The 27,749-nt window shown below is 47.3% G+C and overlaps 1 long non-coding RNA gene across 1 annotated transcript in view; it reads left to right on the top strand.

Moving 5' to 3' along the window:
* Positions 1-13,218: 13,218 nt before the first annotated feature.
* Positions 13,219-27,749, top strand: part of LOC121456222 — a 30,214-nt gene continuing 15,683 nt past the window's right edge. The window contains exon 1 of the long non-coding RNA XR_005975616.1: positions 13,219-13,243. This is a non-coding gene — a long non-coding RNA (uncharacterized LOC121456222). The remainder of the gene's footprint in view (positions 13,244-27,749) is intronic.

Below are 27,749 nucleotides of genomic sequence, written 5' to 3'. Positions count from 1 at the left end.
TTTATTGGAGAGAACAGAACAGCAGCTGCCTTTGAACGGGAAGAGACAGCAGAGGGTCGGGTGGAGGGAAGGGCTTTTATAGGTTTTTTTGGAGCATGTGCAGTGAGCTAGTGGAAAATTTCGGCATGGTTAGGGGTTGGAATTATTGATTGGCTAATAACACTGAGTCACAGAACGGGGATTTCCAAGTTGTAGGAGATCCAGGTCAAGCCAGGGGCAGGGTGTTTTCCCTTTGACCCTGGTTTTGGGCTTGGGGTCAAGTCCAAGGCAGGATGTTCTTTCCCTGGGCCCTTTTCCTATACTCCTAATCCTATCTGAACAGTGCCACCAACTGGGGATGAAGTATTCAAGTTTATGATTCAATGGAAGCCATCCTCATTCAAAACACCATAGCTTGTCTTAAAAAACAGAAGGAAAAAAAAAAAACCAAAGCAAAGGAAAAAGAAAAAAAGAGTAAAACTCAAGGTTACAATAAGCATGGTTTCAAGACCTAAGAGCTCAAGAGTGTGGCCATGGTCAGACACGCCTGTAATACTAGCACTTAAGAGAACAAGGACCAAGCAGAAAGATTGTTATGTGTCTGAGGCCAGTCTGGACTACACAGTACGTTCTAGACCAGGCAAGACACTGGCTAAAAAAATAAGGAAAAACCAAAAGAGCTCAAATGATATGGAGTGTGCATCCAACATGGCTACCATGTTGCCTCTCTTTCCCCCCCTCAAAAAACTCACAAGTTATTAATTCTCTCTGTAGGGCGACTGAGAGTCACTGGCTTGGCTGGTGTGACTGGGTACCTCTATTTCAGCTTCAATACAGACTGCATGGAGGGGTGTGGATGTCCCATGTATCTTACTCTAAGGCCTGGATAAAGGGCTGATGGCTGGGCAGAGGGACATCCTTCTGGACACCTGCCAAGTCAGCATACTGGAGCCTGTAGCTTTATTACAGCTTCTGTTACCATTCATTGACCAAAGTCAGTCGGATGGCTAAGGCCAGCACAGAGTAGTGCACTATGGAAAATGGGAAGCTGTATTCTCAGCACTCTGTATTATGCAGACCATTCAGTGAACACCTACTTGCCTTTCTTATAAGGGCACCCTAGGGTCCAGGGAGAAGTGGCCCACAGTGATCAGCACCTGGCTGATCTCTCAGCCTTTTCCATAACTCAGGCCATCTTACCAGTGACCTACTGATGTCCTCAGGGCTTTTGTTGTGTGACAAAACTTTTCCTGAGAAGAAGAAAAACACACATCTATTCACCCCAGACATAGCAGCCAAAGTACAGATACCATCAAAGTCCAATTTGGCAAAACAACTGAGAGAGCTGGGGAGCCAGACCAGAGCCATGACAGGCTTCTAGTAGCCTCTGTCAGCGACCAGGCCTTAGTTTCAGTTTACTGGAACCAGCTGGAACTGGGCAAGCAGTTCTTGGGGAAGCGGCATCCTGGGACAACCAATCAACCAATCAGAGGGTGCCCTACGACCTCTTGCAAATTTAAGAGCTAAAGATAGCATCTCCCACCCTTAGCTGAAATAAGGGTGAAGAGTTACTTCCAGAAGCAGAAATGAATCAAAGACAGCTGCACTGCCAAGGCCAACTCTTACCAGTGACAACTCACAGCCTGTAGGTAGCTCAACCAGCTGCAAAGAGTCCTTTCCAAGGAACCATGGTCTAGACCTCTTCCAAACAGCCGATCTGGTCTGGATCTTAGCCCAGCTTTGCTCCCGAGGGGAACTCTCAAGTGTTTACTGTGTACTCTGGCAAGGAGGGGAGGTTTAAAGAATCTGATCAGTTTCAGGAACTTCCCAAAGCCTTTGAGTTGTTCATCTTCCTGCTTAAAGAGCTTCCCGGAAGGATGGATTGTTTAATCTTAGAGAAAACTTTTACACAATACTTTGGACTCTGATATACCTCTGATAGATCTTGCCCTGCTCCCTGTGGCAAGCACTGGCCTTTCTCTGAGCCTCAGTTTCCTTTATTATAGACTGAGACTCATAAGAACATCAACTTTAGACCAAGAAAAGGTCTGGTAATGTTGGCCTATGATGACCTCCAGTTTGGGTGTGATAGTGAGTACCAATTTGACTAGACAGAGATACTTAAGAAATTAGCACATTTGTTCGTGGGCCTGTGAAGGCATTTGTAGACGTGAAGTCTCTGGCTAGCTATTGATGGATTTTTTTTAAAAAATAGACCTCATAGGAGAAAGTAGAACAATGAAGGGCATGCTGTTTGGAAGAGGGATATCTTTGGGTTCATGTCTTAGGGCCCCTCAACCTGTCTGCCATGATATGAATAGCCCTGTTATAACACACTTTCTGCCCTAAAACTGTAGCTAAAACAAACCTCTCCTCCTTAAAAAAAAAAATTGGCAGGGTGGGGCTGGAGAGATGGCTCAGAGGCTAAGAGCACTCACTGCTGTTCTTCCAGATGACATGGTTTTGAGTCCCAGTACTCACATGTGTAGGCGGAGTTTTCCTGTCCCTGCAGCTGCTTTTGAATTACCACACAGAGACTTAGTATTATTTATAAATGTTTGGCCATTAGCTCAGGCTTATTACTAACTAGCTCATGCATTTAAATTAACCCATTTTTATTAATCTAAGTTTTGCTACATGACTCATGGCATTACCTGTCCTCTAGGATATCTTGTTCCCCTGACAGGCTGGCTGGCATCCCCCTGACTCCATCCTTCTTTCCCCAGCATCCTCAGTCTGATCACCCCACCTAGACTTTTTGCCTGGCTATCAGCCAATCAGTGTTTTATTAACAATGAGCATATCCACAGTATTTCCCCCTTTTGTCTAACTAAAAAGGAAGGTTTTTAACTTAAACATAGTAAGATTATATATGATAAAAACAGTTATTAAGTAAGAATTACAGTTACAGTATTTAGCCCATTTGTATTTGGCAAAATTAGAAAATAAATGCTGTGGGTTATGCCTGTTTTCTCCCTTCTACAGTCCTCCAAATCTCTATGGTCAGCTAGTGTCTAGTTCTGCCCTCTTACTCAAAGCAAACTTTGTCATAAAATAATCAAAATATTGCAGAATACGAATGGGGCCTCACAACCTTCTCTAACTCCAGTTCCACAGGATGCCATACCTGGAATATATATGATGCACAAATATACATGCAGACAAATACTCACACACATAAAGTAAAACTAGTGAGAAAAAAATGACAAGTCTCATTATATGGTCCTGGCTGGTCAGGAACCTGCTATGAAGTGTAGCTTTGAATTCACAGAGATACCCCTGCCTCTGCCCCCCATAATTTATTAATTATGTATACACTATTCTGTCTGCATGTATGCTGCAGGCCAGAAGAGGGCACCAAATCTCATTATAGATTGTTGTGTGGTTGCCGGGAATTGAACTCAGGACCTCTGGAAGATCAGCCATTGCTCTTAACCTCTGAGCCATCTCTCCAGCCCCATGGTGAACAATTCTAAAGAGACACCCCAAACATAAGTTTAACTCTATGTCTTCTCCCTCTGAGGAAGTGGGAAACTTTGGATCAGATTTGAGGAAGGAGGAGAGCAGACAGATACAGAATATGTGTCAGTCCAGTACTGCCTTAGACCATGTGGCCCAGGTCTTCCCTTACTAACGAGATAAAAGTGCCACACAATGCTACTAAGGTTTTAAACTGGAGTTAAATATTTTAACAATTTAATTTTTTGTTTTATGAGACAGAGTTTCTCTACTTAACAGACCTAGCTGTCCTGGAACAAGCTCTTGTAGACCAGGTTGGCCTCGAACTCACAGAGATCTGTCTGCCTCTGCCTCCCGAGTGCTGGGATTAAAGGCGTGTGCCACCACCGCCCAACAAATTGGTTTCTAAGGAATTTAAAAATCCAGCCAACAAGCCAGGCGATGGTGGCGCACGCCTTTAATCCCAGCACTCGGGAGGCAGAGGCAGGCGGATCTCTGTGAGTTCGAGACCAGCCTGGTCTACAGAGCTAGTTCCAGGACAGGCTCCAAAGCCACAGAGAAACCCTGTCTCAGAAAAAAAAAAATCCAGCCAACACAGAGGATCACAAATCAATCTGATCCCCATCCAAGCTATGCTCTCAGAATAACAGCACCACCTACAGGAGGTTGGCACACCTCCCCATCCCTTCGTTCCCATCAAGAGTTTGTTCTGAGGAGCCCAGGGGAGACCTCAACAAGCTTCAGATGACATGACATTTCAACCGTGATAAGACAGACATATGGACTCTCTACCTCCTCAGTTTGAGACTATGGAATTCCTTCTTGACTTTCCTATTCCTGCATATGCAGGAGTAATTTCTTTTGTTAGAGTCACACTAACATCTAGTATGAATGCTTGTTTGAAAAACATAGAGTCATTGTCTGCATTTAATCTCTATGATGTGTGGATCCCACATGGACCTGTGCTCTGTTAGGGGATGGCCTCATTTTATTGTTGTGCTGAGCTCACAATAAGCAAAAAAGTTATTATGTGTTTATTGCCATTTTATTGACAATGACATCATGAAGACATTGACTGCCTTGTGACTTTACCACCATGGTTCACGATATCAAAACTTCAAGACTCATAACACGTCCCAGTACTATCGAGCTCCCATAGCCCCAGCATTTCCTGCACACTGGCATTCAGTTACATACCTTAACCCTGGATGTCTAATAGCATCATGGAAATGGGAGACCCAGAGGAAACTCCAGCATGGGCTATGTTGCCTAGTAACCAACTTGGTGCCTCTTTTCTTTTCTTTTCCTTTCTTTCCTTTTCTTTTCTGTGGTTTTATTTATTTATTTTTTTGTTTTGTTTCTTTTTTCTTTCTAGGCAGGGTTCCTTTGTGTACTTGCTCTCTAGACCAGCCTGGCCTTAAACTCACAGAGATCTGCCTCTCTGGGATTAAAGGTGTGCACTACCACCCAGCAACTTGATGTATTTCCTATACCAGACTAAGAGGTAAGTAATATCAGATCTCCACTGGCTTTTTTTTTTTTTTTACTTTTGACACTTTGTTTTGTATGATATATTTATTGACTTCTAGTGTGGAGTAAAGAGTTTTCCCAGCCATGTGCATCCAACACTAGCTAGCTACTAGTGGGAGTGGGGGCTACAAAGCGTTAGTGGGAGCTGACACTGTGAGATAGTGAGACCTGAGGAGTCTGTGTGACCTTACGGTGAGCCGGGGTAGGCAAAGATCTGCGAAAGCACAGACCTGAACTGAGGCCCAAAGGATAGATTACCAGGTATGGAAAACAGGCCTGAGTGATTTTTTTAAAATATTTTTTTTAGGGCTAGAACAACCAAAAATTAAATTATTTATTTATTTTTATTTTATGTGCATTGGTGTTTAGCCTGCATGTATGTCTGTATGAGGGTATTGGATCCTGGAGTTAAAGATGGTTGTGAGCTACCATGTGGGTATTGGGAATTGAACCCTGTTGTCTGGAAGAGCAGTCAGTGCCCTTAACTGCTAAGCCATCTCTCTAGCCCCATGGATGTGTACTGTTCACATGAACACAGCCACATCAAGAGTGCCAATGTCAAGCCAGGCAGGTGCACACACCTTTGATCCCAGCACTCAGGAGCAGAGGTAGGCGTATCTCTGTGAGTTTGAGGCCAGCCTGGGCCACAGAGAAAGTTCCATGACAGCCAAAGATACACAGAGAAACCCTGTCTGGAAAAGACAAAAACAAACAAGTAAGAATGCCAATGTCTGGCACTGACGGAAATGGCAAGGCTTTCCTTGGGTCGGGGTCAGAGGAAGGGCAAGGCCTTCCTCTGTGCAGTATGGATGTTGACTAAAGTTGACGTTTAGCTAAAACAGCTCTTGCACGAAGTTTTTTTTTTCTTTTTTGTGGATTTTTTTAATTGATATTTATTGAGCTCTACATTTTTCTCTGCTCCCTTCTCTGCCCCTCCCCCTTCTCCCTTCAACCCTCCCCCAAGGTCCCCATGCTCCCAATTTATTCAGGAGATCTTGTCTTTTTATACTCACAGAAATCATCCTGCCTCTGCCTCCCAAGTGCTGGGATTAAAGGCGTGCGCCACCACCACCTCCCAGCTTTGCACAAAGTGTTGACCTTAGTTAGCTTCCCTGTTTCAGACTGCATTTATTACACCACAACCCAGGTTGCTCTCCAACAGCGACACCCTACTGAGATTAGTAATCTACCTCCTGGTTTGTGATATTATATAACAAATTCACTGAGCATTCAACCCGGCTTTACCCTACTCGGGTCTGTCTTTGCTACTCTCCCGTCACTCCCAGTTTCCATGGCCCAGTCACACAGCAGCAGCAGCCAAGTGCTAGACAAGTTGCTGCCAGTAGGCAGCTACAACAGCCAGAGGCAAAGAGGAATCGGGCTGCCTGTGTGGGAGGCTGGAGATGCAGGCTCCACTGGGTCCTAAGGACAGCTCTCACTGCTCAGTGTCTCCGAGACCATTTTTCTTCTCTAATTGAGATAGAATATCTTCTCCTTCTTGACACTCCTTCGCTCCAGTCTTGTCTGCTTTTGTTCCTGCCACACTGAGCCCTGGGTACCACTTCCCACTTATAGTGACATAGATAGATGCTATCCTCCCCCAAGTTCTTTTGGATGCTATTGTGTTCTGCGTTTCATATTCTTTAGACTGCAGGTAGCAAGTTGCTGCTGCTGCTGTTGCCAGTCCATTGAGAGGATAGAGAGGGTCCTCTGCCTAAAAGTATCTCAAGAGTTAACTCCAACATCATGGTTTTAGCAGGGCCTTCTCAGTTGAGCTCCCCTGGATCTTTTAACACCAACCCGATGGTCCTGCTGTATGCTGGTGCTTCCTTTCTTTCCTATGAGCTACTTCTAGTCACTCAAAATCAAAAGCACAGCTCAATAGATCATTCTCTCAACTGTACGAAGGGGGAGGGGAAACTTTAGAAAGATCTATTTTAAATTATGTGTATATGTGTGGTTTGTGTGGGGGATGTGCATGTGCCTTCAGGATCCAGAAGAGGGTGTCAGATCCTCTGGAGCTGGAGTTACAGGCCATTGTGAACCATCAGGTCCTCTGCAAGAGCAATAAGCACTGCTCTTAACCACAGAGCAGCTTCTCCAGTAACCCATCCCCCCCAAAAGATTTTGTCGGCCTTATGTTTCACCTTGACACAAAGTTCCAAAGTTTAAGTATGTGCATAGGTAATACTAATTTGAGACATTATCTTATGTTTGTACTTGAATTTAGCCTTCTTTTATTTATTTTTTTATTTTATGTGCATTGGTGTTTTGTCTACATGTCTATGTAAGAGTGTCGGATCTCCTGGAACTAGAGCTACAGACAGTTGTGAGGTGCCACATAGGTACTGGGAATAGAACCCAGGTTCTTTGGGAGAGCAGCCAGTGCTCTTAACCACTGGGCCATCTCTCCAACTCTGGTCTTCTTTTATTAATGTGGTATCAAAGAAAACTATCCTTTAAGCCAAACAACCACTATCTTCATTAGACTAGCTGTGTCTGCTGGGTTTGTTGGTTGTATAAAAGGACGGAGTAAGGATACTTACTGGTGTGTGTGTCCAGCCTCTCTTCCCAATCAGTTGTATGCAGTTCTGCCATAAGTGCATATGGCCCCCAGGCTGGGAAGACTAGGAAAAGGGAAGGCCAGCCACCTAAGCAGCTAGAGGGAAAGCATCATCCAAACTGGAGAAGACTTGCTACTTTAAGGTCACCCACACTTCTTCAGTAACCCCTCACCCATGCCCTGTAAGTAAGAAAAATAGGAATTTTTTTTTTTTTAGTAAAAAAGGATTTCTATGTAAATACTAAGATGAGTAGATGTTTTTCCACAACAGAAAAGAAAGATGGAAAACTTAAGCAAGTTACAAAGACCTGAACAAGTTATATAAAGTATGTAGACGATGAGACTTTGTATATATGATGGTAAACTTTCTAAGGTCTAAGTTCAATACATTGATGACAAACTTCTACTTAAACCAATGAAGCTATTGGTTTGCTTTTCATAACAATTACAAGGACAAAAATCAAAATTTATTTTAACAAAATGGTTAACCAAAGTTTATTTTAGCCTGTTTTTTTTTTGTTGTTGTTGTTTGTTGGTTTGTTTTTGTTGTTCTTGTTTCATTTTGGGGTTTTTGGTTGTTTGGTTGGCTTTTGTCTCAGCTTTATCAAAATATTGCACAACAATGACATGCTCCAGAGTGGCGTAGCTGACATTCTGGGTGATCGATAACCATAAACGAAGGCGTATGTTGACATGGTCACAGGAATTTAAAAAGTTGACTTTCGGGGGCTGGAGAAATGGCTCAGAGGTTAAGAGCATTGCCTGTTCTTCCAAAAGTCCTGAGTTCAATTCCCAGCAACCACATGGTGGCTCTTCTGGCCTGCAAGCATACACACAGACAGAATATTGTATACATAATAAATAAATAAATATTTTTTAAAAAAAGTTGACTTTCTCCAAGTTCAACTAGATTCCAGGTGGCTGTTGGGTGGGTGGTGGGCAGTAGAGATGATGAAACACATTTACTAACAAATTCCTCTTACATTCTTAGGTGACAGGGACCAGAGCAGCAGCTGGCTTTGTCTCAAGGGACAGACCAGAAAGGGGTGGGAGGGAGGCCTGTCTGGTCTTAAAGTGACAGGCTTGTAATCCACTGCCTAAGTCCTGTGGACATCTTGTGGTCTCTGTATTCGCTGTCCCCACCCTGTCCCCTACCTCAGGGTCCTCAGAGTATAGTTTAAAACTCACCTGAAGGGGAAGCCCGCCCTTCCTCGGACAGAGCGTGCAGCCTCTATGTGTGCAATCTCCTCACTCTGTGCCTACCTCTCACCTGCAACTTTCTCTTTGGGGTTCAGCCTGGCAGCCCTTAATTGCCCTGCCCAATCCCCGTCTTCTCTTTCTTGGGACCCCAGGAAAGTTGTTTTCTCTTTCTGAGCCCATTGCCACTCCTGTGAGTGGGAGATATTTGTCCCACAACTCCTGAGTGACAGCTATGAGCTAGGTAGCAGCTGGAACTATTTATCTGACTCAGAGGCTGCCAGCTAAGCAAATGCATAGCATCAGTTGGTGGTCCCAGGCAAGTGCTGGGGTTGGGATGGGGGTGCAGGCATTCTCTGGAGAGGTAAGGACATCAGTCTCCTTCTTCTGGCTTTGGAGGTCTGGGTGACCCCGTCACTCTCAGGCTTGTTGCCTGTCCATGCTAACTCTGGGGTGGCTCCAGACAGTCTCGAGGCCTTCAACAGAATTGCTGAGATTCCTTCTAAACCATCCTCCTCGGACCGTTTGTCCCACCACTCCACTCCTGCCCTTGCCATCTGAAGGAAACAAGCTCCTGTTTTCCACTCACCCGTTGCTCAGCAGCCTTATTACCACAAAACTCCACGGTGGCTCTCAATGGGAGTAAAAACCCTTTCCCTCGGGGCCCGAAACTTCCCCACCTGTGTGTCTGGCAGCCGACTGAGAGGGGCCAGGAACCTGCCACTTCCAGGTTCCCGCCTACACTCTGCCCCGCCCACCTCTGCCAGCAGGGACGTGGCAGGAACTTTGCTGTGAACCCTATCTTTGCTCAGGACAAGGTCACAGTCACAGCCACCACCAGCCACTTTAGAGGTTTATTGGGGTTCACCCTGCCTGAAGCTTCTTGAATATACAAGGTCTTTTTTTTTTTTTTCATTTTGTTGCTTTTCTTAAAAAAGGGCCTTGCTATGTTGCCCAAACAGCCTCCTGCCTTAGCTTCCCTCGGTGCTGGGATTACAGGCCTGTGGCACCACCCTTGGCAACAAGGCCCTTCTTTAAGCAAAAGACTACAACCTGAAGAATACATAACAAGACAAGTTGCCAAGAAGGTGAGGTCAGAACAGAAGCCTGCGGGAAAGACAGTCTACACCACTGCAATGGAAATAGTTTCTAGGCACCCGCGGCCAGGCTCAGTGGGGCATTCCTGTAACCCAGCACTCCTACGACAGCCTGGGCTTTGTAGTCAGAATCTGCCCCTACCCCCCAAAAAAAGCTTACAGGTATTCAGGATGTGCAACAAAAATAAAGTAAAAGCTGAAAAAAGATTTGCTTGTCTTATGCAACCACTTGGCAAATTGTTTGGCGGTGGTGAGGGAAATCTACTCTGTAGGGCCTCACAGCCACCCCATGTGGGCGTAGGCATCAAGGGCTGTGCTAGAATGTTCCCCACTGTGGATAATAGCTCCGAACTGGTGCATGATTCAGACAATGATGCCCCAAAGAGAAGCAGGACCTCTGACCTGTCCTCCTCTCTCCTGCCTCCTCTTGGCTGTGGATCCTGCAAATGTTGAGTCATTTGGCCTCTGCTTCAGTTTCTTCTCAGGGAAAGTGGGTTGAAGATTCTGCAGAAGGTGCTGGAAAGGAGTGAGTTACTACACCCCAAACATGTGTCTAGAAAGTGCTCAGTGAACCTGAACCCTGACTGCTGCTTCTAAGGTCACTTCCTCCTCTCAAAGTGGGAATTTGGGTGCAAGGAGTTTCTTGGGGAAGTAGCCCTAGGAAGTCAGTGAAGACAGGAAGGAAGGAAGGAAGGAAGGAAGGAAAGAAGGAAGGAAGGAGAGAGATGGACACTGAACTGGGACTAGTCCCTGCTGTCAGCCTGGCACTGGAGCACTGAGACCAGCACTCAGGACTGCTCCCTAGCACAGGAGTGACCGAGCAGCCCTGGCCTTTGCCTTTCACCTGGGCTGAGTACTCTGCAGCCAAAGGAAACTCTTTGCTGAAGGCTGCAAAGCAAGATAGGGCACTCGGTTAAGCTAGAAAACAGTGAAATTCATTTTCTGGTTTTTTTTTTTTTGCTTTGTTTTGTTTTAATGAGCAGGAACATTCCAGAAATTTGGCGCATACTTACATTAAAAACTATCCATTGTTTGTGTGAAAATAAGTTTAATTGGGTTCCTGTGCTTCCGAGGTGGGAGTGGGTGAGGAACATTTGTTAGCTGCTGGCTGGAAGCTCGGTTGGGGCTGTGAACTGGGAGCCTTGGTCCCCACAGGAGTGTTTCTGCCTTGCATCTTGGCCGTGCTCCTCCCCGTGTGGCACATGCTTTTTCCAGGAGCCACTGATGATCTTGAGGGTTTTGCTTGTGAATGTTCTGCTGTTTGTTTGTTATTACAGGCTTATCCCAGGCTGTTCTCACTATATCTATGTGGCCCAGGATGAAATATACACGCACACACGCTCGCGCGCGTGCGCGCGCACACACACGCACACACACGCACGCACGCACACACACACCCTACCCCACCCCACCTCTACTGACCAATCGCTGGGAATATGCGTGTCTGCTGCCATTGCCTGGCTCCCCTGAGGCTTTTACAGGTCCCTATTGGTCTAAACAGCCTCAAGTACGGTCAGCAGGGATTTTAGGGGATATATGGTTAGTTTCACTTTCTGTGGACTCTGGATCTAGAATGTCTCCCCAAAGCCCATGAGTGGAAGGTTTCCAGACCATAGTGCTATCGGGAGGTTTAGAACCTTTGGGAAATGGGCCCATTAGAAGAAAGCTAGGACGTTGGGGGCACCACCTTAAAGGGACTATTGCAGCCTCAGTCCTTCTCTGTGTCTTTGCTTCCTGGATGTCATGGGATGAGCAGTTTTAGCCTCCTCTGGCTGTGATGTACTCTGCCACCACAGGCCCTCGGAAACTGTGAGCCAAAGTCAACCTTTCCTCTTTGCAAGTTGAATTTTCTCAGGTTATTTTGGTGCAGTGACCAAACACTAACACATTTATTAATGCAGGAATGGGGTTTGTGGGTGTGTGTACACACACGCACGTGCACATGCAGATGGAAAGGGGGTGCTGACAGTGGCCATCTTGGGAGTGACTTGACTGTAACGAGAAAGCAGTTCCCTTTTTTGGGGGGTCACTTGACAACTGGGCGTGAAGCCAAAGATTCCACGTGTACAAAGCACATGCTCACGCCAGCCGGGCAACTCCTTCACACTCGTCCCGTCTGCCAGTTACATCATGGTGTGAGGACAACTTTAATTCTCTCCCAAGTGCTGCCTTGTCTCCTATAGATTGTGCCTTCTTATGTGAACTCTAAAATCAATGTAGTGGATACAGAGACTCAGTGTGTAGCCCAGACTGGCCTTGAGCCTGCACCAGTCTTCTCAGCATGGCCAACTGGGTGATGGGTTACAAGGGTACAAGTGTGTGCTTCCATGCCAGGATAAACGCTAACTCCTATCTAATTAGCAACATCTAAACATGCTCAGAAGTAGAAAACAGGAGTCCCTACCACACAGCCTCAACCCCACCGTGTGTTTCATTGCTTCCTTTTTGTTGTGCCTTGGTGGGGGGGGGGGAGCAGAGTCTCATTATATAGCTCTGGTTGGTCTTGAACTCAGAGAGAGAGGCCTCTATTTTCCCAGTGCTGGATTAAAGGCACAGAACCACCATGCACAACTGCTTCTGCCTACTTCTCAGTGAGGAACAACAAACTATTGTAAAAGTAAGGAAAATGTTCTGCGACATTGTGTTACATTTATATGTGTCCCTTTTGTTTTCTTTGTTTGAAACAGGGTCTCACTATGGAGCTGTTGTGTATCTTTTTGTGCATCTGAATCAGAATTTAAGTCCCGGAAAACTTCCATCGTTGGTTGGGTGCAGTTCAGTGACAGAGGCTTGACCCCCCATACCAAAGCACATTTGGCTTAGGAAGAGAGCAAGCTTCCTGGGCTCTGCAGCCAGACTCCTTTAGCATTAGCATTCTTGATTGGCAGTATTTTTGTATTGTTACCTAAGTGAACTTGACCCATCAGAGCTCTTTTTAATAGATCCATTTCTCTCTCTCTCTCTCTCTCTCTCTCTCTCCCCCCTCCCTCCTTCTCCCTCTCCTTTTCTTTTCTTTTTCTTTTTTTTTTTAAATCAGCTAATGGTAGAACAATTTAGGAGTTCCGGGGGTGGAAAATTCCTGAGCTGCAGGAACCGCAAGGCAGAAGCGCCCCCAGCTGGCCGTGTCTGTCCCACTTTCCTCTCGACCGCGCCCTGCTGGCTGGGGTGGGGTGGGGGCTGAGGTGGGGGGGATTGCTAGAAGAAGCGGGCTAGGGAGCTGCGGGGATGAAATGCAGCGGTGATAGGAGCTAGGGAGTTGGGGAGTCAGGAACTGGGGAGCTAGGGAGCAGAGAAACTGGAAGTGATGGCCACCTGTGGGACTGGGGAGCTGGTTTGGAGTTTGGGGAGCTGGGTGCAGAAAACTGGGATCTGGTTCTGCGGGGGAGCTTGGTCCGCGGAGCGTGGGGACCGACGTGAGGTAGGCTGGGCTTGCGGGAGAAACTGGGGAGCCTGAAGGCTGGGTGTCTGTGGGCTGGGAAGCTGCAAACACACACACACCCGCGCGCACATACGCACCCCGGCTATCGGCAGCCACCTCGTCTGAGGAAACCCGGCTTGGGTGGCTAAGTGCTGCGTTGGGCTGAGTCTTGGTGGCCAGAACATCTGGAGCTGCTGCAGGAGGGAAGTCTGGAATGCCTATGGTGCCTGCCGCAAGAGGGCAGAAGGGCGATGGTGCTGTTTGCACGTCGCTGAGAAAGCGCTGGACCCTGGATCCCATAAGCTTGCGGCTTCCCACCGCACTCCCACCGGGTGAAACAGTCCGATGTGGACTAAGTACAGCGCAACCTAGCAAGCTTTGGTTCTTGAGCCTGTGAAGAGATTGGACTCTTTACCCAGTGAAAGGAACTTAAAGAATTTTCATTCAGCGTGTGCTGGAGGATAATGTAATTATGGGGATGAACAGATTAGAAAGAGAGTTGGGCAGAAAGAAAAGAAAAAACAAAGGAAAAGCGGGGTGTTCAAACTTCCTTAACGTTTGTACAGCTTTGGGTTCCATTCGAGAACTTTCTCTTTTTGCTTTTGGAAACAGGGTTTCTCTGTGTAACAGCCCTTTCTGTTCTGGAGCTCAATTTGTAGACCAAAGATCCGCCTGCCTCTGCCTCTTAAGTACTGGGATTTAAGTGCTTTTTAGCAAAAGAAGCCAGCATGGAGAGATGGCTTGATAGCCGCTTGCCTCCAAGAGCGATGAGCTAAGCTTGATTTGCAGGATCCATATTGTAGAAGGAGAAAAAGGACTCCAGGATTTCTTCTGACCATATACACACACAAATGCACCGCGCGGTGCGCGCGCGCGCGCACGCACGCACACACACACACACACACACGATGGATGGATGGATGGATGAACAGGCAGACAGACAGACAGATAAGATTGAAGAGCCAGGCAGAGTGTTGCATGCCTTTAATCTCAGCACTTGAGAGGGTGCGGCAGGCTGAACGTGCTGTCCTGCTCTATATACGTGGAGTGACCCTGTCTCTAAAACAAGAAGAAATAAAATGGGAAGAGGAAAGAGGCCATCTGTCCCCACTCTCTACAGGGGACTCTGGCTTCTGCACCTGCAGTCTCTTTCTCGGAGTACACTTCCACATGCACAAATAAATACACAAATCATTACCCTAAAATTTCAGGGATGTGGGCTGGAGAGATGGCTCAGTGGTTAAGAGCATTGCCTGCTCTTCCAAAGGTCCTGAGTTCAATTCCCAGCAACCACATGGTGGCTCACAACCATCTGTAATGAGGTCTGGTGCCCTCTTCTGGCCTGCAGGCATACACACAGACAGAACATTGTACACACAATAAATAACTATTTTTTAAAAATTTCAGGGATGTAAGGAGTGTCACATAACTTTATTAAAATTGGTTAATAAGTTTTGTTTGTGTGTATGTGTGTGCATGTGGAGGCCAGAGGTCAATGTTGGGTGTTTTCTATAGTCACTCTCCACCTTATTATTTTTCATTTGTTTTTATTTTTAGTTATATATGTCTTAACTTGGTTTCTATTGCTACGATTAAACATCATGGCCAGAAACAACTTGGGGAAGAAAGGATTTATTTGGCTTACACTTTGATGTCACACTTCATTACTGACTTAAGCCAGGGCAGGCATTCACCAGGGGTGGGGTGGGGGTGGGGGGTAGGGAGAGAGGTGGAGTGGGGTGGTGGGGGATGGGGAGACCTGGAGACAGAAACTGAAGCAGAGGCCACAGAGGAAAGCTGCTTACTGGCTTGTTCCCCATGACTTGCTCAGCCTGCTTTCTTTTGCTGCTGTGACCACTAGCCCAGGGCTAGTACTGTCCATGTAGCTTGGGCCCTCCCACATCAATCATTAATGAAGAATATCCCTGCCCCCAGACTTTCCTATAGGCCAGTATGATGGAAGCATCTTCTCAGTTGAGGTTCTCAGAGGACACTAGCTTGTCAGGGAAAAACTCACCCTAGCGTATATGGGTGTGTGTCTGTGTATGGGTACATAACTGATCTTTTAAAATAAATATGTGGAGCCAGGTGGTGGTGGTGCACGCTTTAATCCTAGCACTCGGGAGGCAGAGGCAGGTGGATATCTGTGAGTTTGAGACCAGCCTGGTCTACAAGAACTAGTTCCAGGACAGGCTCCAAAACTACAGAGAAACCCTGTCTCAAAAAACCAAATAAATAAATAAAACAAAGTAAATAAGTGACAACAGGGGCTGGAATGACAGCTCAGTGGTTCAAAGGATCTGGGATCTGGGTTCAGTTTCTTGCATGCATGTTGTGGCTCACAACCACCTGTATTGTAATCTAGTTCCAAGGGGCCCAGTCCCCTCTTCTGCCTTCTTCAGGCTCCAGGCCATGCATGCAGGCAAACACTCACACACACAAAAATTGACTGAAAGGAGAAGGCAAAAGCACCTTGGCCCGAGTACTGCCATTTTGATTTCAGACTCCATTTTACCTGCAGGGTGAAGTAAAGTTCAGGTCCCCAAGCCCTAGGGGAGCTGAGAACTTTCCAATGGCTGACCAACCCCCTCCCTAAACCATTGAAACAGTTGCTATGCATCTTTGGTTCTCTAGGAACATTACGGATGTTCCTTTTTGTTTTTTTTTTAAAACTTTTATTGATTCTTTGTGGATTTCACACCATCCATTCTGATCCCACTCATCTCCCCATCCCTTCTGCCCTTGTAACCCCCCCCCCAAAACAAACAAAACAAAGAAACAAAACAAAACAAAAATAAAAAGAAGAATTGTGTTGCGGTGGCTGTAGTGTGACTCACTGAGTCACACAGTTTACCTTTGGTCCAGTCATCTTTACTGCAGTGTTCATTAAAAGACGTAGGTCTGGTTCAAGACCTCTCCTTTCTGCCGCCACTGATCATGGGCTCTCGCTGGGGCTCCTCTTGGGTTGTCCTGTGTCATGGAGATCCTGCTGTTTTGGATCTGTAGGTTCACCCCCTTCCCACGCTCCAACAGTTCATAGATGAGGTGGATGTTGGGGTGGGGCACCCCATAGCCCTGGTTCTGGGCCTGGGTGGTAGCTGGGTTGGTCAGTTTGCTAATTTCCCTCATCCTAGGCAAGCCCTCCAGCACTGCCTTGACTCACTCACTTGATGCAGCCTGCAGCAAGGAGCAGGGCCAGTTCTTCTGCTTTTGGGCTCTTAGGTCCGGGTTCCCCTCACTCATATTGCCAGGGCCAATTCTACTGTTTTGCCAGGCAAGGTGCAGGGCCCCCTCTCCCATAACAAGTCTAAAACAAATGTCTAACAACAACAAAACCTCAGAACTGGAGAGAGGATTGACTTTGTATGGGCTGCTGGGCAAGTGTGAGGACAGGACTGCGCATCTCAAGCACCTGCATGAAAACCCAGCGGGTGGAGCCATGGCCCAACAGTTAAGTGCGCTGGCTGCTCTTAGAGGACACTCACTCGTTCAGTTCCCAGCACCCACATGGCAGCTCACAACTGTCTGTGACCCCATTTTGAGGGGATCCAGTGCCTCTTCCGACCTTCATGGGCTCCTGTACGCACTCGGTGGACATACGGACACATACAATAAAATAAGTATATTTTTTAAAAAGCCTGGAGCGGCAGTGCGTATCTGTAGCCCTAGCGCTGGGAAAGGCAAAGAGGTGCAGAACCCAGGTGCGTGCTACCCAGCCAGTCTAGCAGAACCTGGAGCTTCAGGCTCAATGGGAAACTTTAATTCAAAAAATAAGCTGGGCGGTGGTGGCGCACGCCTTTAATCCCAGCACTCAGGAGGCAGAGACAGGCGGATCTCTGTGAGTTCGAGGCCAGCCTGGTCTACAAGAGCTAGTTCCGGGACAGGCACCAAAGCTACAGAGAAACCCTGTCTCAAAAAACAAAAACAAACAAAAAAAAGGTGGAGCGTTATAAAGTAAGACGCTGGACTTCCATATGCTCACACATAGGGGTGTGTACATCCTCGTACACATACATATTTCACACACATACGTACACACATGCAGGGTCTCTGGGACCTGCGTGGTGACAAAGTGACAAGCTTCGGGAGACAAGAAGGCCATTCAGCACAACACAACTCAGTAGCCAACGTTGGATCAAACTGCAGGAGTTTATTTGAGGCGTATTTAAACAGCACAAGCTTGTGAAAACGATAGATCCTTGCGATGGATGAGCGATTAACTCAGCCCCATCGGCATAACCAAGCAAACGTAAATCTCTCTGGGGAACAAAGTAAGAGACACACAGCTGTGGTTACGTCGAAACTTGTCATAAAATAGATGTGGCACCTTCCACAAAGATGGGTTCTACACAGTGACTGAGAAGAACAAGCTGATGAGAAGGCTCTGGGGGAGGTGGGGAAGGTTCTGGTAGGGGAGGACCTGGAGGAGGTGGGGGAGGGTCTGTTACTGGAGAGTCTCCAGCCACACCGAGGGCTCAGAGGTCACCAGGCTAGAAAGCACAGCAGCTCCAGCCTTCTGGGTGGAAAACAGGTTTTGCATTCCTTCCCTCGAAGGAACAACCCTGTATGCTTAACATTCCAGGTTTCCCTAGTGCAGGGGTTCTCAACCTTCCATAATGCTGTAACCCTTTAACACAGTTCCTCATGTTGTGGGGACCCACAACCATAAAATTATTTTTGTTGCTACTTCATAACTGTAATTTTGCTACTGTTATGAATTGTAATGTAAATATCTGATAGATAGGATATCTGATATGTGGCCCCCCCAAAAGGGCTGTAATCCCTTTGGGAACGACTGCCCTATTGTATGTCTGTAAGCAAAGGCCTCTGTGTCGTCCCCAGCCCTGCCCCCAAATCTAAAACTCTGAGAAAATACACAGAAAGGAGACACAAAAAATCAGTCAGCCAGTTATTTCCTTATTAGGCGCAACAACTGAAATTCTGGGAAGGCGGGGCCTGGTGAACCCGGCTTGCATGAGAGACTGTCATTTGGCCTGATCGCCTGTGAGATCGCCTGTGAGATCACCTACAAGTTGTCACAGCTATTCTGCTTCGGTGTGGTAGTTTGATCGTGTCAGACCTGGAGGAGAGAGCCATACTAAATGCTTTTATGTGCATTGTGAGTAACTGTCCTCCAAGACTAGTGACCACCATCCTAGGGGGTTCAGCTGTGCCCCGTGGAAAAGATTATCCCAGCTAGGCGTGTAGACCAATTACTTCCCCTCATGGGAGGATGGGGAGGGTCACAAACCTCTTACCTGATAGCCAGCCACTCCCTCCCGCCTGTTGTGTGTCACTCTTGATTGCACTTAATTGCACATGGCTAGGGGGAGGGGCTGAGGAAACACTAGGAGAGGGGGCTTATCAATGCAGCTACAGGGAAGTCCTCGTCCCTGCTGAGCAAAGGCTTTCCAGGTGTGGCCTGTTGGGGGCGGAACAACCACACCCTCTAAATCAGCCTCACCTCTGTTCTGTAAGGAAGCCCAATAAACTCATTGGTTTCCCAGAATGAACTTTGATGGGATTGTGCCTCACAGCTTGTCATTGGCACCTTAGGAGAAAGGGTAATTCTGTTTATGTTTCCCATTGGGAAAGAATTTAGGAACAATCTGGAATTGTTAAATATAATTATGGTTTATGTTAGGGTTCTTTCCTGCAGTACATTCTGTGGATGCAAAGTGACAGGTGTCTGTCACTGCAGTAGCCCACAGAGCAATTAATTCTACTACGGCTCACATCTCTGCCTGTTCCCCTCTCCCTTTACCCTCTGGTGACCACTGATCTTTTAAAATATATGTACTTCTATTTTTATTTGAAAGACAGAAATCAACCATAGAGGTCTGAGGAATTGTGACATCTAATGCATGTTCATGTGTGGGCTGTGAACTGATCAGATGACCACTGATCTTGTTACTGTTTCTGTAATTTCATATTTCAGAATATGTGTTGTTGAAATACAGCCTTCTAGAATTGCTTCTTTCACATGGTGATGTGTGTATCGGTTTCCTTATGTCTCCTCCTGGCATGCTGGCTCATTTCTTGTTAGCACTGAATAATTCCCATTGTCTGGATGTACCAGTTTTGCGGTTTTTTTCCCCTTATATTCTTTCTAGTGGGCATCTTGGTTGTTCCTCCATTTGGCAAATGTGGACCTAGCTGCTATAAACATCCATGTGCAGGTTCTTGTGTGGGCATACATTTTCAGTGTAGACATACATTTCAGCTCATTTGGGCAGATACCAAGGGCTGAGCTCGCTGAACCATATGGTAGAGTGTGTTTAGGGATGATCTGCCTGTCTTTTGTGGACTGCCATAGCAAACCCCACACTGGGCAGGTTAAACAGCAGTTAAACAACAGTACCTGCTTTCCAATGTCAGAGGACTAGCAAAGCAGGTTTCCTGCTTTGTCTTAGAGATTACTGCCTGATCCACAGCCCTCCCATGGGAAAAGGAGAGGAAGGGAGGCACCAGAGAAGGGATGGAGAGGGGAGAGAGGAGAGCACTAATCCCATCGATCCTGTGGCTTTGTTTTACCCTAATTGACCCCCATAAAATCCCTGTCTCTAAAAACAGAGGGAGCCGCTAATCTCAGGACACGGAAACATTCAGTCTAGCATTGTAAAACTGTCCTCTAAAGTGGCTGCACCGTCTTAAGGTCAGTCACACCTCCATCAAAGACCTCTCTGGCTCTGTGCTTCCTCAGCCCCGATGTCAGGACTCAGTGTTCTGGGCCTCCTCCATCTTCTTTTATTCCTTCGGTTTGTTTGCCTGAAATCCAAATTCAATACAATCTTATTTTCTTATTTTGTTTCATCTTCTGCAGTGGGGAGGGGTTGGTAATAGAAGATGACCCACAGGGTAGGGCCTGGAGCAGAAACTACCTCAGTCAAGGCATGGCCTACCCACTCAGGAATGATTCTTTTTGTTTTTCTTGTTTTGAGAGAATCTCACTATGTATCTCTGGTTAGCATGTTACTCACTATATAGACCAGGCTGGCCAGGAACTCAGCGATCTGCCTGCCTCTGTCTTTAGAGTGCTGGAATTAAAGACATATATCACCATGTCCTGCTAATGTATTTTTTAAAAAGATATTTTGTTTCCAGTGTGTGTGTATGCATGTGAATGCAAGTCCCTGTAGAGGCCAGAGGAGGGCCTCGAGTCCCCTGGCATTACAGGTGACTGTGAACCTACAGACACAGGCGCTAGGAGCCCAACTCAGATCTCTGCAAGAGCAGCAAGTGCTCTTAACTGCTGAGCCCTCTCTCCAGCCCACAGCATACCTTTTAAAACGACTGTGTTCCAGATTTTTTCTTTACATGGTTCTCACTCAGCTGCTAACACTATGGATGTGGTGATGGGGTACAAACATGAAGGTGTCTACTCCCGACCCCCAGTTTAACTTGGGCTATGCCCAGATTTGAATAATCTAGCAGACTAGGGTAAGATAAAAGGATTTTATTCTCCTATTAAGTCATCTATTACCTTGATCATCTATTAGCTCCGTACATTGCTCCATCAGGGTTAAAACATCAAATAACAAACAAACACTCTGCCTTAGTCAGGGTCTGTTGTGATGAGACACCGTAACCAAACAGCAAGTTGGGAGCCAGGCAGGGGTAGCATATGCCTTTAATTCCAGCACTTGGGAGGCAGAGACAGATGGATTTCTGTGTGCGCTTGAGGCCAGCCTGGTCTACAGAGCTAGTTCCAGAACAGGTTCCAAAGCTACAGAGAAACCACATCTTGAAAAACAAAAACAAAACAAAACAAAAAAGCAAGTTGGGAGTTGGGGAGGAAAGGGTTTATTTGGTTTACACTTCAACAGCACTCTTCATCATCAAAGGAGGTCAGGACAGAGCTCAAACAGGGCAGGGACCTGGAGGCAGAAGCAGATGCAGTGGCTACCGAGGAGAGCTGCTTACCGGTTTGCTCTTCATGGCTTTTTTTTTTTTTTGAAGATTTGTTTATTTATGTATATGAGTACTCTGTCTTTCTAGGCATCAGATCCCATTACAGATGGTTCTGAGCCACCATGTGGTTGCTGGGAATTGAACTCTGGACCTCTGGAAGAGCAACCAGTGCTCATGACCACTAAGCCTTCTCTCCTGCCTACGGTTTGCTTTCTTACAGAACCCAGAACCACCAGCCCAGAGATGGCACCACCCATAATGGACTGTGTCCTCCCCGTTGGTCACTAATTAAGAAAATTCCCTACAGCCCGATTGATTTTTGTTTGTTTGCTTGCTTGCTTTTCTGCAACATGGTTTCTCTGTGTTGCCTGTCCTGGAACTCACTCGGTAGACCATGCTGGCCTTGACCTCACAGAGACCCGCCTGCCTCTTCCTCCTGAGTGTTGGAATTAAAGGCAGGCACCACCACCCCGCCACTGCCAGGCTGCCTAAAACCGGATATTATGGAAACATTTTCTTAATTAAGATTCCCTCCTATCGCCGGGCGGTGAGTACGCCTTTAATCCCAGCACCTGGGAGGCAGAGGCAGGCGGATCTCTGTGAGTTTGAGACCAACCTGGTCTACAAGAGCTAGTTCCAGGACAGGCTCCAAAACCACAGAGAAACCCTGTCTCAAAAAAACCAAACCCCCCCCCCCAAAAAAAAAAGATTCCCTCCTATCAAATGACTTTAGCTTGTATCAAGTTGACATAAAACTATCCAGCACATACACCCATCGGACAGTGCCTAGCCCTGTTTCTAGTGTCATTGAAGTCCCACTCTGAATCCTTGGCCCATGTGAAAGGCTGTGTTTAGTGTACAATTTGCAACTGTCCCTTGCTCTAGCTGAACCCCAAAGAGTACCAGGCTTTCAGTGTGGAGCCAGGAGTTCAGGAGCGAGGAGCCAGCGCATGTGGCCATCCCTGCCTTCTGCTGTGTACATCTCTCTGTTAGCATCAGGTCCCAGGATAGAGGAGCAAAGTACCCATAGCTTTGAGAAGAGGCCACCCCAGCTACCTAACACTACTTAGATGACAGAAATGTAAGTTAATACTTCTCTCTTTTTGGACAAGGTCTGACTATATAGCCCAGGATGGTCCAAAATCATGATGCCCTGCCTTGGCTTTCCAAGTTCGGAAGTTATAAGCACCCACCACCATACCTGCCTATCCAGCTTTCTTGAGCTTATGGGTTCCAGTGTGACAATAACGCTCACATTTTGAGCCACAAATCATAATTCATTTTACACCATTTCAAAAATAAACGTGTTAAAATGAATTGGTTTTATTGATGAACCCCCCCCCCCCCCACACACACACACATAGAGGGGATAAATCCTGGGTTTAAGATTTCGTTTTGCTTTGCCACAGAATGTGAGTTCCTGCAGTGGTTTGGGTGAGCATGTCTTAGTGTCCTGGCTCCAGTCACTGTGCCTGCCTGCTCCCATGATGGTGGTGGACTCTTGCCCTCTGGAACTGTGAGCCCAATAAACCCTTCCTTCTACAGGTTGCTTGGTCACAGTGTTTTGTCACAGCAACAGAAAGCGAGATGCCTGTTTGGGGGTGTTGTTCTTTTAATGCCAGGTTGTTAGCCTGGTAAGATTCATATCTCCTGAGCCTTCCACTTCCCTTTTGTACTGATTAGTCAACTGCATCAGATTGTGAACTTGAGTTCCCACCAATCGGATGAGATGCAGTCTCCACCCGCCTCAGGCATAGCAGAGCCACATTGGCTCCTGTGTGTTGCTCCCCTGGTTTGGGTCCTGACACACTCGTTTTGCAAAAAAGAACTGCCTTGCCACGCTATTCTTGCTGTTTATAATGTGTTCCTTTGTTTGCCTTGGAGATTATTTCTAACACTTAGGAGCTGGGTGTTATAGCAGAAGCCTGCACATCCCAGTGCCAGAATTGCAGAGCCAGGAGAATCACTGAGTTTGGGGTCAGTTTGAGTTATAATGGGACCTTATTTCAAACAAACAGGCAAACCAAACTGATTGACTTTAAAGAATTCCTCTATGGTTGAGACACACTGAAACTAAGCAATACCTTGAAGTGCTTTGCTTTGTTTTTAAACTGTTCCAAATTGAGACTAGTGCCGGTGACCATGAAAAAACAAACAAAAAAAAATGAGACTTCAATAAGTAGCACTGGCTTCTTACATTGTCCTTCCAAATTTAGATGCCTCTCACTTTGGGAGCACAGGCCACACTGTGTGCGGTCTGTGAATGTAAGTTCTGGGTTCTGGTGAGAGGTGCCATGAGTTCAGTACTCAGCGCCAGTCCTGGTAACACGGGCTTGCTGTTTCCGAGCTTTCTGTTGGACTTTATGACCGAGCTGCTTTTGAGGATGACAGTCTCAGAAGTGTGCCGCCAACAGGAAACAGAAATAGTCAAAACAGCAAAGGAGCGGCTGTCAGCTTGGCCACCAGCAGAGGGTGCGCTTGTGTGCGACATGAGCTTCAATCGCCTGGGCCCCTGCAGGAACAAGATGTAAGGGAAGGTGATCTGCCGTCCCCAGCTGTACGATAAGACTGATGAAAGATTAATTAACTAATAGATGTAAGGGTCGCCTCTGTGATACACACCCCACTAGTCAACTATGATAAAAGAGCAACTAGCTATAAGATATCAGGGGATGCACTATGGTATCCCCCATGATGAACTGTGTGACAATAGGTTAACTATAAGATATAATAGAAGAACTGGGCAAGGTGGCGCACGCCTTTAATCCCAGCACTTGGAAGGCAGAGGCAGGTGGATCTCTGTAGGTGGCCAGCCTGGTCTACAAATTGAGTTCCAGGACAGGCAGAGCTATGTAGAGAGACCCTGTTCACTCCAAAATCTGTTCACCTCAAATAGGACATCAGTGGCAAACAACACACAACCACCCAGGCAATTCCACCCAAGTGGCTTGGGGAATTGTTGAGTTTAACTGGGGCGACTTTCAGTAGCGTGGGCAAAGACTAATTTATAGGAGTGTAGGCGACTTACGGGCGACTATACCATTGAAGAAAAACTCTCAACAATGGTTAACTACCTATATAATCCTTGAGGAGGAGTGGAGTGGCACCTTACGAGCCCCTCCCACATCCACGATAGAAAATTAATGGGCCCAGCCTTGTGCAGCTCTGTGGGTAGCCACAGCTGTTGACAGTAGCTGAGGATAAACACCAGCTTCTGGCGGTAAATGCCCGATGCCCAGGGGCTCAGAAGGCTCCACCTTACAGCCTCGCTGCCTACAACACCTTTTTTTCTCCTGGGCTGGTTTCACTTCCTGGGTGAAGTTCTCCTTGGCAGATGTTTCCTGGCTCTGACATCGTCAACATCCTGGGGTCTCAAACTTCATGAAATGGCCTCTCAGGGCCTCTGTGGAGAGACTCCCCTGTCCACACACTTGGCCACAGAGGTTCTGAAATTGTGGAGGAAGATTCCACAGCCAATTTACTCCTGTGTCCTTCCTCACGTCAAACCAGAAGCACCGGGCACTCCCGCGTTCAGCTGCTGGCTTGGGTAGAGTCCGCCTTCCAAACACCTTTGCAGGGATCGTGCCCTGTTGCTTTTCAGGAGCAGGAAGCTCCTCAGGACTGGATCTTCACACACTGGAAGCTTAGCTGGGTGGGATCTTCCCCCAGGGCAATCACAGAAGTGTGACTGCTGTGGTGTCAGCCAGCAACTGCAGAGGCCCAGTCACTGCAGTCACTGTGGGTGACAATAGATCTATCTGATATGGTGGCAACTCTGGAGGTGAGGAAACTCCAGGTGTAAGGGAGGAAATGCAGGGGAAAAGGGGCATGAGGCTGCCTGGCTTCAGCCCTGGCCTCCCACTTAGCAGGTAGATTGGATATAGAGAAATGGAGGTGGTTGACCTGTTGTTTTTTGTTGTTGTTGTTTTGTTTTGTTTCTTTGTTTGTTTACATCTAAGGGCCCTAAAGGGGAAGAGGACACAGATTATAGCAGTAATATAGAGCCATCTGTGGGACCCCAAAACCTGGAACCCATGGGAGGAGTCAGGTAGTGATGAGGGTGGGGGTGATGGCCTAGAAGGAACAAAAGATACCCATGAGTAGTCTGACCTTGGATACAGAGAAAAGGAAAATCCAAGAAGCAGCACAGATAGGGGTCTTTTCAGTGGTCTGGTCACAAGTGTGAGAGACCATGGTAGTAGAATAGTCAGTGCTGGATTTCTGGAATTAGGGAAAAGTTTTACACAAGCAATGAGAGAATCTCTCGGGGCCTGGCCTGTGATGCTATGGGATGTGGGGCAGATGGGATCAACGTGAGTGTTGCAGAAGCTGAGAAACGGCACGGCGCAACATAGTATCCCTCTTTGAGACACAGGCTGCACGGCCTGAGGCGGTCCAAGTGGAACCAGTCCCTGACGGACTGGCTCACAGGAGCCATTAGAGATGCTTGGTCATCAACAGCTAAGGTTCCCAGAGATATCGGGGGCTGGAGGACAACAGAGGAGGGACAGGCATGACCGAGGGCACTAGGTATGAGGGAAGAAGTGTATGATGCCTGGGTCACAAGGCCTGAGAGGATGGAGTTTACCAGAGACTCAAGGAAGACTTGATGAGCAAGGACCTGGAGACCGTCACAGGGCTCTCGCAGCTTTGCTGAGTCTTTTGGTGGAGTAGGAAAGGCTTTGGCGATTAAGGAGGACTTTGGAGGACTTAGACCAGCGTGTAAAGAGTGAGAGCCACCCAGAGATAAGTGTAATGTAGAGCAGAGGAAGACGACTGTCTTTGTTACCTGAAGGTAAATGTGGCAAAATCTGTGTCAGGCTCTAATTCTTAAGGGGGGAAGAAAATGACGGAAAAATCAGATTCTGTGCTAACCAACTCCTGGAAGGTTTTAAAGCCAGAAGAGGAATTTACAGAATGCGTCCATGATGAAACAACACAGATGCAGGAGGTCAAGGCTGCCCAAGGGGTGGGCCATTATCCCTCCAAGACCAAGCAGACACCTTTCCTCGCCTGGAAAAGGATATACTATGGGTGGAAATGGTTTGCCCAGCCGGGACTTTTCCCAACAGCAAGGTGTGTGGGGTGGAGAGGCAACAGTCTTACCTATACCTACAATGCCACCCAGAGCCTCTCTGACCCAAGAAACCAGTCTGAGCAGCAGGTGCAGAGAGGACAGCCAGATCTCATTTGCCATTAGTCTTGAGCAGGGCTGAGCTGTCTAGCCAGCCCCACCAAGCTCACGGGGTTGGGGAAATACAGGGAGGTTCCATGGAAGAGCTCCAGGGTGTGGAAGTGAAATGGTAGAGAGAGAAAGAGAGAGAGAGAGAGAGAGAGAGAGAGAGAGAGACTGAGGATTATGGAGGGCTAAGTTAGTGCCTGCTTTCCACGCTGTGGGTCTGCAAAGGGAACAATTAACAATTAATACTGATGGATAAAATCTTCCCGTGCTGTTACTTTGCTTACGATTGACTTTAGTGACTCCTGAGTGGTAAACTTCTGTAATCGCCGGACACAGCTCAAAACAGATGACAATGGACTCCCAAATGCTTCACCAGGGTCATCCCACAGTCCCTCTCACTATTCACTAGGAGATGGTGGCTCAGGACTTAGGACTGCTGCTCTGCCCAACCCGCTTAGAAAGGCTTTGTTTACAAGGCTGTTGTGGAGATTCAGAGACTTATTTCAGAGACACATGGGTGCCCCTGAAGAAGCCAGTATGGGGCGTTAGTTCCCCAACTAGGGGAAGGGGGGCTCCATCTGTGAGGCTATGGGGAAGCCCTCATCCTGCTGGGTAAAGACCTTGTGAGGGAGGACCACTCATACCTGGTGCTGGGTAAAGACCTTGTGAGGGAGGACCGCTCATACCCGGTAGGTAACCCCTCACTTTTGTTCTGTAAGAAAGTCCAGTAACCCCATTGGTTGGTTCCCCAGAGTGAACCCTGGGTGAATCCTGCTTTTCTTGGACCTCGGGAGGAAGTGGAGGTGGCTTGCAGCCCCTGGGAAGGAACTTGAGCAACAGCTCCTGGTTTGGAGGTTCCCACACATACACCACTGGGCCCATTGCCCTCAGGTCGCTGGTGAGGGGCCGGATGGTAGTGGCAGGTAGCTCATGGTGAAACTGCACTGCTCACCTCAAGGCTAGAAAGCAAATGAACAAGAAGAGACAAGAATCCTATTACCTTCTCAACAGTGTGAGACCCCAGGACCCAAACTTTCCCTTAAGTATGTCATCACCTCTCAGCAGTGCTACCCTGTGGTTAAAGCCTTTAGCAGGTGAGCCTTTGGGGACCTTTCTGCATCCAGACTCTAGGAAGCTCCTTGTTGTCAGAAATGCCATGTGTGCTGCTATGATGCTTGAGTCGCATTCTGGTTAGAGCTAAGGATCCTGGCTCCAGTCTTACAGACAGTGGCAACAGCACAGGCCTTCTGGGTGTACCCAGAGGACAGCTGCCCTTGGCTCATGGCCCCACAAAAGCCCATGCTTTTTCTCCTTCACTGGGCCTGCTGTCAAAGACTCAGGTGCCCACACAGCTGCTGTGTCCTTTGTGTGAGAGCAGCCAGTTGTTTTGTCTTTGTCTTTCTCTCCTCCAGG

This window comes from Microtus oregoni, unplaced genomic scaffold (genome assembly GCF_018167655.1).
Source record: "Microtus oregoni isolate MIOR12 unplaced genomic scaffold, Mior012 000015F_ref0000493, whole genome shotgun sequence".
In the NCBI taxonomy this organism is placed as follows: Eukaryota; Metazoa; Chordata; class Mammalia; order Rodentia; family Cricetidae; genus Microtus; species Microtus oregoni.
The sequence above is the reverse complement of the archived record's forward strand: the minus strand, read 5'-3'. Positions and strand labels throughout refer to the sequence as shown.